This window comes from Erpetoichthys calabaricus, chromosome 14, assembly GCF_900747795.2.
Source record: "Erpetoichthys calabaricus chromosome 14, fErpCal1.3, whole genome shotgun sequence".
In the NCBI taxonomy this organism is placed as follows: Eukaryota; Metazoa; Chordata; class Cladistia; order Polypteriformes; family Polypteridae; genus Erpetoichthys; species Erpetoichthys calabaricus.
In genome coordinates this window covers 53,037,026-53,046,035 of record NC_041407.2, presented here as the reverse complement: position 1 = coordinate 53,046,035, position 9,010 = coordinate 53,037,026, and positions in this window count along the sequence as shown.

Genomic DNA, 9,010 nt, shown 5'->3' with positions numbered 1-9,010 from the left:
TCTCCATGGCCTCCCCAAACTCCTCCCATGCCCGAGTTTTTGCCTCAGCAACCACCAAAGCCGCATTCCGCTTGGCCTGCCGGTACCTATCAGCTGCCTCCGGGGTCCCACAGGACAAAAGGGTCCTGTAGGACTCCTTCTTCAGCTTGACGGCATCCTTCACCGCCGGTGTCCACCAACGGGTTCGGGGATTGCCGCCACGACAGGCACCGACCACCTTACGGCCACAGCTCCGGTCAGCTGCCTCAACAATAGAGGCACGGAACATGGCCCATTCGGACTCAATGTCCCCCACCTCCCTCGGGATGTGGTCGAAGTTCTGCCGGAGGTGGGAGTTGAAGCTACTTCTGACAGGGGGCTCTGCCAGACGTTCCCAGCAGACCCTCACAACACGTTTGGGCCTACCACGCCTGACCGGCATCCTCCCCCACCATCAAAGCCAACTCACCACCAGGTGGTGATCAGTTGACAGCTCCGCCCCTCTCTTCACCCGAGTGTCCAAGACATGTGGCCGCAAGTCCGACGACACGACCACAAAGTCGATCATCGAACTGAGGCCTAGGGTGTCCTGGTGCCAAGTGCACATATGAACACCCCTATGCTTGAACATGGTGTTCGTTATGGACAATCCGTGACGAGCACAGAAGTCCAATAACAAAACACCGCTCGGGTTCAGATCAGGGGGGCCATTCCTCCCAATCACGCCCTTCCAGGTCTCACTGTCATTGCCCACGTGAGCATTGAAGTCTCCCAGCAGAACGAGGGAGTCCCCAGAAGGTATGCCCTCTAGCACCCCCTCCAGGGACTCCAAAAAGGGTTGGTACTCTGAACTGCTGTTCGGTGCATACGCACAAACAACAGTTAGGACCCATCCCCCCACCCAAAGGCGAAGGGAGGCTACCCTGTCGTCCACCGGGGTAAACCCCAATGTACAGGCTCCAAGTTGGGGGGCAAAAAGTATACCCACACCTGCTCGGCGCCTCTCACCGGGGGCAACTCCAGAGTGGTACAGAGTCCAGCCCCTCTCAAGGAGATTGGTTCCAGAGTCCAAGCTGTGCGTCGAGGTGAGTCCGACTATATCTAGCCGGAACCTCTCAACTTCGCACACTAGCTCAGGCTCCTTCCCCTTCAGAGAGGTGACATTCCACGTCCCAAGAGCCAGCTTCTGTAGCCGAGGATCGGACCGCCAAGGTCCCCGCCTTCGGCCACCACCCAACTCACACTGCACCCGACCTCCTTGGCCCCTTCCATAGGTGGTGAGCCTATGGGAAGGGGGACCCACGTTGCCTCTTCGGGCTGTGCCCGGCCGAGCCCCATGGGTGCAGGCCCGGCCACCAGGCGCTCGCCATCGAGCCCCACCTCCAGGCCTGGCTCCAGAGTGGGGCCCCGGTGACCCGCGTCCGGGCAAGGGAAAACGCCGTCCAAAATTGTTTTTCTTCATAGGAGGTTTGTTTAACCGCTCTTTGTCTCATCCCTCACCTAGGACCAGTTTGCCTTGGGTGGCCCTACCAGGGGCATAAAACCCCGGACAACAGAGCTCCTAGGATCATTGGGACACGCAAACCCCTCCACCATGATAACCGTCACAAATTCAACCCCCCTATTTTAATTATTTAAATTATCCTCTAACATTTGCCTGAACAACTTTCTAAATACAATTAATTTTTCATAAATAACAAATGTTTATATTGGTGAGCCTGACTTGTGGAAATTAACTGCTTTCAGTCAAGAGATCAGAAGAGATAGCACACCAAAGTTCTAAGTGCAGATTGCTATCTGAGAGATGTGTCCAGAAATGTCACTTTATTTGGCACATTGAGAAAATGCGTTCACCAAATAATGAGGGTTGTATTATTAGTGTAATCAAAGGAAAAACATGCAGTTAGAAGTGTTTGTGTGGCATTGTAAAATCTCCTAATAAACTGATTTGACAGACGTGAATTACAAAAGGATTATGAGCACTTATTTTTTTTATTTATCACCTGATGCTAAGAAAAAAAGAACACATTTCTAGATACATAATTGAAAGTGTTTTCTTTGTATTTTTTTTTTTTTTTATAATAAAAGTGAAAATACCTCTGCATGTGGTAACAAATAGGCTGTATTTCTCACTTTAAATTGGACAGTAAAAGCAAATGTGTTTATGGACTGGATAGGATTTGATCAATGTATTAGTATCCAGTACTGTATGAATGGCTTTCCTAAGTATTATGCAATATACAAGTACTGGCAGTGTAGCTGAACTCAGAAAAGACCTACCGTATATACTTGTGGATAAGTTCTCCCACGGATAAGTCGGGACTTGATTTTACAGTATAACTTCTGGTATTTTATAATGTCAGTCGTATAAGTCGAATGCAGAAAACTCACGCTATTGGTACAAGGGATTATGATATGCTAACGCAAAAAAAAAAGAAATTAAGTGATGCATTTTTGAACAGGCGTATAAGTCGGAGTCTGATTTTATGATCGATTTTTCAGGTTTCAAGACCCGACTTATATGCGAGTATATATGGTACTTTCCACTGTCTTTTCATTCTAGTGTTATGAACACAGACTCACATACAAAGAGTCTTGCGTGCTTTTGTTGCGGACATTAAACAGAAGTGCATGACTAACAGAACCTGATACTGTGCAAATGAGGATTGGCCATCAGACTGTGAAAGTAAAAAGTTTGAGATTTTTCAGCAAGTGTGATAAATAAAACAAATTGTTAAGCACCAAGCTGGAATTAGTGTGCGCTGTGAAAAGTACTGTATAAAGTAACTAGCAAAACAAGATGAAAGGATGTCAGATGCTAAATGCAAACTCCAAAAGCAGTAAACAGAAAAGCTTAGCCATCGAATCGCAAATAGTCAGAAACAGGTAAATAAAAAAATATGATGGTTGCTACAGTTTGGCTGGCTGACTATTGTTTGTCTAGGAAATTACCCTTGTGGGTAATTGCTGCACTCCTGTCATCAAATATCAAAGCAGTGTGTTTAACTTAAATGATAAAATATATAAGGCAGATGGATACCATAGGGAGAACACAAAGTACAAAGTAGAATAATCAAAAACCTATAAACTCTGCTATCTGTGTCTGACCCTTCAACAGGATTGCGATGGTCCAGGTCGACTCCACACTCCTTGGTTTCTTCCAGGAGCCACTTGAACCGGCACCCATTGGATCGGTTGAGGCCCAGGTTAACAACAGCCGCCACCAGTATTGTTATTCAACAGGGTGCTCATTGAAATTGGGCTACTGTTGGCCGGAGAAGAAGTGGGGGGAGACATTTCCTGAGGAAAGAGGAGAGAAGGAAGGTAAAGAGAGTGGAACTGAGGGTGGGAATTTTGAATGTTGGCACTGTGACTGGTAAGGGGAGAGAGTTAGTTGATGTGATGGATAGAAGGAAGGTTGATATATTGTGTGTGCCAGAGACTAAATGGAAGGGTATGATTGAAAATGGTGGCACTGACCAAAAAAACAGGAGACAGAGCTAGAGATGTCAGAATTAAAGATGCTAAGATTTGCTTTGAGTGTGACGAGGATGTATAGGATTAGGAACGAGTACATTAGAGGGTCAGCTCAGGTTGGACAGTTTGGAGACAAAGTCAGAGAGGTGAGATTGCGTTGGTTTGGACATGTGCAGAGGAGATATGCTGAGTATATTGGGAGAAGGATGCTAAGGATAGAGCTGCCAGGGAAGAGGAAAAGAGGAAGGTCTAAGAAAAGGTTTAAGGATGTGGTGAGAGAGGACATGCAGGTGTAGGTGTAACATAACAAGATGCAGAGGACAGGAAGATTTGGAAAAAGATGATCTGCTGTGGCAACCCCTAACAGGTACAGGTGAAAGAAGAATTTGGTTTTGTGTTTTTGCTTTGGCTACAAGGACATCAAACTAGCGCTTCCTCTACTGGCCTTTACTGTTCTCTACCTTGAGCCTAAATCAGTCTATAGAAAGGTTGAATTGGGCAATTCCCTAAAGCTGGAACATAACCTCACTCTTGAAAGTCAGGAATCAGATGTGTCTCCATATTCACTTACGCCATGTTAGTCCACACTGAGTTACCTCTTACTATCTATACAGAGTTTGTTTTATTCTTCATTTGAATGGCAATTTATAACTTTATAGGTGACAACAAAAGAAGTTTTTATAAGTAAATTTGATAACACTTCAGTTTAGCTTCTGCAAAAATGCACCAATTTACTCATTTACTACAAGACCTTAACAAACACAACTTTGGGTCTTCATAGCACTTACAAAGTATCAGTAAAGTGTTTATTCATCTCTGCTCTACTAAAAAAAATTAATTTTGGAGTGGCCTGAGGTGACATAACTGGGACACATTTGTCTTGACATCACATATTTAGTATAAGACCTGTGAATCCTTCATATTAACAAGTCATCTTATCATCACGTCAATATAGCCCATTGCACACAGATGAACAACCAATCTACTGATATTTTATTAGTGTTATGAAAGCCAAAAGAAGCCTTTGTTAAGGTCTTGTTACATAAGTGTAAATGAGTAATAAATGTGTTTTTGCGGTAGCTAAACTAAACTGTTAGAATAAATGTATTTATGGTTTGATCTAGAATATTCTGAGTAGTATATATAATAATGGAAAAACTAAATGGAATGCTTTTCAGTATAGTAAAACTGGTTATGCCTTGTGTACCTGGTAAAATATTGCCCTGTTGAAATTGCTTTAATTCAACACTTAAGTCAACCTTTATCAGTTTTCTTTGCATTTCATGATGTCATGAATGCCACCACAAGCAAAGGAAAAGGCCGTTGGCATGCACCAGGCATATATATCATATGCTAACGTTGGCGGATATTATGGATGTAGCAGTTCTGCTGTGTCCTAACTACGGGTTTTCAGCACATCAACGGGACAGCTGACAGTCCAAAATTTGATCACTCTCAACTGACTACAATGGAGCAGGACCAGAACATCAGACTGGTCCATCTGATAGATCATTTTTAATCTGCCACCCATATGGTATACAGTGCATCCGGAAAGTATTCACAGCGCATCACTTTTTCCACATTTTGTTATGTTACAGCCTTATTCCAAAATGGATTAAATTCATTTTTTTCCTCAGAATTCTACACACAACACCCCATAATGACAACATGAAAAAAGTTTTCTTGAGGTTTTTGCAAATTTATTAAAAATAAAAAAATTGAGAAAGCACATGTACATAAGTATTCACAGCCTTTGCCATGAAGCTCAAAATTGAGCTCAGGTGCATCCTGTTTCCCCTGCTCATCCTTAAGATGTTTCTGCAGCTTAATTGGAGTCCACCTGTGGTAAATTCAGTTGATTGGACATGATTTGGAAAGGCACACAACTGTCTATATAAGGTCCCACAGTTGACAGTTCATGTCAGAGCACAAACCAAGCATGAAGTCAAAGGAATTGTCTGTAGACCTCCGAGACAGGATTGTCTCGAGGCACAAATCTGGGGAAGGTTATAGAAAAATTTCTGCTGCTTTGAAGGTCCCAGTGAGCACAGTGGCCTCCATCATCCGTAAGTGGAAGAAGTTCGAAACCACCAGGACTCTTCCTAGAGCTGGCTGGCCATCTAAACTGAGCGATCAGGGGAGAAGGGCCTTAGTCAGGGAGGTGACCAAGAACCCAATGGTCACTCTGTCAGAGCTCCAGAGGTCCTCTGTGGAGAGAGGAGAACCTTCCAGAAGGACAACCATCTCTGCAGCAATCCACCAATCAGGCCTGTATGGTAGAGTGGCCAGATGGAAGCCACTCCTTAGTAAAAGGCACATGGCAGCCCGCCTGGAGTTTGCCAAAAGGCACCTGAAGGACTCTCAGACCATGAGAAAGAAAATTCTCTGGTCTGATGAGACAAAGATTGAACTCTTTGGTGTGAATGCCAGGCGTCACGTTTGGAAGAAACCAGGCACCGCTCATCACCAGGCCAATACCATCCCTACAGTGAAGCATGGTGGTGGGAGCATCATGCTGTGGGGATGTTTTTCAGCGGCAGGGACTGGGAGACTAGTCAGGATAAAGGGAAAGATGACTGCAGCAATGTACAGAGACATCCTGGATGAAAACCTGCTCCAGAGCGCTCTTGACCTCAAACTGGGGCGACGGTTTATCTTTCAGCAGGACAACGACCCTAAGCACACAGCCAAGATATCAAAGGAGTGGCTTCAGGACAACTCTGTGAATGTCCTTGAGTGGCCCAGCCAGAGCCCAGACTTGAATCAGATTGAACATCTCTGGAGAGATCTTAAAATGGCTGTGCACCGACGCTTCCCATCCAACCTGAAGGAGCTTGAGAGGTGCTGCAAAGAGGAATGGGCGAAACTGACCAAGGATAGGTGTGCCAAGCTTGTGGCATCATATTCAAAAAGACTTGAGGCTGTAATTGCTGCCAAAGGTGCATCGACAAAGTATTTGTCTCTCTTGCAGCAGGCACCGCAGAGAGTGGCAGCCTTTTCAGCAGCTCCATGTACGACTTTATTTTTCTACTTTTATTTTTCTCTTTTTTAATGATCACTCCTATCACTTTATTTTATGTGGATTCGTTCCCTGGACACACTTACTTTTACAATGTGGGCATGGATTTTTACATGCCGAGACTCGTCTTTTCAAGTACTCAACTTCGAGCGCTGAGAACAAATGCCAGTGCCAGTGTGGTTCCCTATTTACCCGACGAGGTAAGAAGGCGGTATCGTGGCAGCAGAGCCGGCACTAAGCTAAAAATGAAGCAGCTTGCGAGAAAGTGGTGTTTTAAGCCTTCAGTGCCTTCTGTGATTCTGGGAAATGTGAACTCAATCTCAAATAAGATCGACGAACTGGCTGCTCTGGTGAAAAATGTCAGAACCTACAGAGAATGCAGTTTGTTGTGCTTTTGCGAAACGTGGCTAACTACCACCATCCTAGATGCTAACGTGGAGCTACCCGGGTTTCGCACAGTTAGAGCGGACAGAGATGCAAGTACCTGCGGGAAGCACAAAGGAGGAGGACTCGCTCTCTATGTTAATACACGGTGGTGTAACTCTGGACATGTTAACGTCAAAGTCTGCACTTTCTGCAGGGACATCGAACTGTTGGCTGTAAGTTTGTGTCCCTACTACTTGCCCAGAGAGTTTGGACACGTCATTGTTGTTATTGTATACATCCCTCCTTGGGCGGACGTGGAGATAGCGAGTGACATCATCCATTCTGCTGTTGCTAAGTTACAAATGCAGCACCCTGAGGCGCTTGTGCTAATCGCTGGAGACTTTAACCATGTGACGCTGGACAAAACATTACCTGCCTTCTCCCAGTATGTGGACTGTAACACCCGGGGAAATAAGACTATTGATTTACTGTATGCAAACGTTAAAGACGCATACAGCGCCACCCTGCTCCCTGCGCTTGGGAAAGCAGATCATAACCTGGTTCTGCTTCAGCCTCACTACAAACCAAGAGAGAGGGTCCTACCTACAACCACACGCTCATTCAGGAAGTGGTCCACTGAGGCAGAGAAGGCTCTGAGAGAATGCTTTGGAACTGCAGACTGGGATATCCTGCAGGGATCATATAGTGAGAACATTGAGGAAGTTGTTGACTGCACTACTGACTACATCAACTTCTGTATGGATATTGTAGTTCCAGTAAGAACTGTACGCTGCTATGCTAACAACAAGCCATGTATTACAAGTGACATCAAGGGCCTTTTGAACCAGAAGAAAAGGGCTTTTAAAGGCGGTGATCAGAATGAGCTCAAGCGCGTGCAGGAAGGAGCAGTACAGAAGAAAGCTAGAGCAGAAGTTGCAGAATAACAGCATGAAGGAAGTGTGGGATGGGGTGAAGATCATCACTGGCTGCAGCTCGAAGCGGGGTGCTACCATCGAGAGAGATGTGAAGAGAGCAAACCAAATGAACAACTTCTTTAACAGGTTTGACCACCCTAACCCACTCTCACTCTCACCTCGGAGTACTGCACCCTCCACACATTCTTCTGCTGATACCAGCATAGGAGAGACATCCCCACCCACAATTACAACAGCGCAGGTGAGCAAAGAGCTAAGGAGACTTCGTGCCAGCAAAGCAGCGGGTCCAGATGGAGTATCGCCACGACTGCTGAAGGTCTGTGCATCGGAGCTGGGGGGTCCTCTATAGCACATCTTCAACCTGAGCCTGGAACAGGGGAGAGTCCCGAGGCTTTGGAAAACATCTTGCATCACCCCAGTCCCAAAGGTATCACGTCCTAGTGAGCTGAATGATTTCCGGCCTGTTGCTCTGACATCACATGTGATGAAGACCATGGAGAGGCTGCTGCTTCACCACCTGAGCCCACAGGTTCAACACGCCCTCGACCCTCTGCAGTTTGCATATCAGGAGAAGGTGGGAGCGGATGATGCCATCATCTATATGCTACACCGATCCCTCTCCCACTTGGACAGAGGCAGTGGTGCTGAAAGAATTATGTTTCTAGACTTCTCTAGTGCCTTCAACACAATCCAACCTCTGCTCCTTAGGGACAAGCTGACAGAGATGGGAGTAGATTCATACCTGGTGGCATGGATCGTGGACTATCTTAAAGACAGACCTCAGTATGTGCGTCTTGGGAACTGCACATCTGACATTGTGGTCAGCAACACAGGAGCGCCACAGGGGACTGCACTTTCTCCAGTCCTGTTCATCCTATATACATCGGACTTCCAATACAATTCGGAGTCCTGCCACGTGCAAAAGTTCGCTGATGACACTGCTATCGTGGGCTGCATCAGGAGTGGGCAGGAGGAGGAGTATAGGAACCTAATCAATGACTTTGTTAAATGGTGCGACTCAAACCACCTACACCTGAACACCAGCAAAACGAGCTGGTGGTGGATTTTAGGAGGCCCAGATCCCTCATGGACCCCGTGATCATCAGAGGTGACTGTGTGCAGATGGTGCAGACCTATAAATACCTGGGAGTGCAGCTGGATGATAAATTAGACTGGACTGCCAATACTGATGCTCTGTGTAAAAAAAGGACAGAACCGGTTATACTTCCTTAGA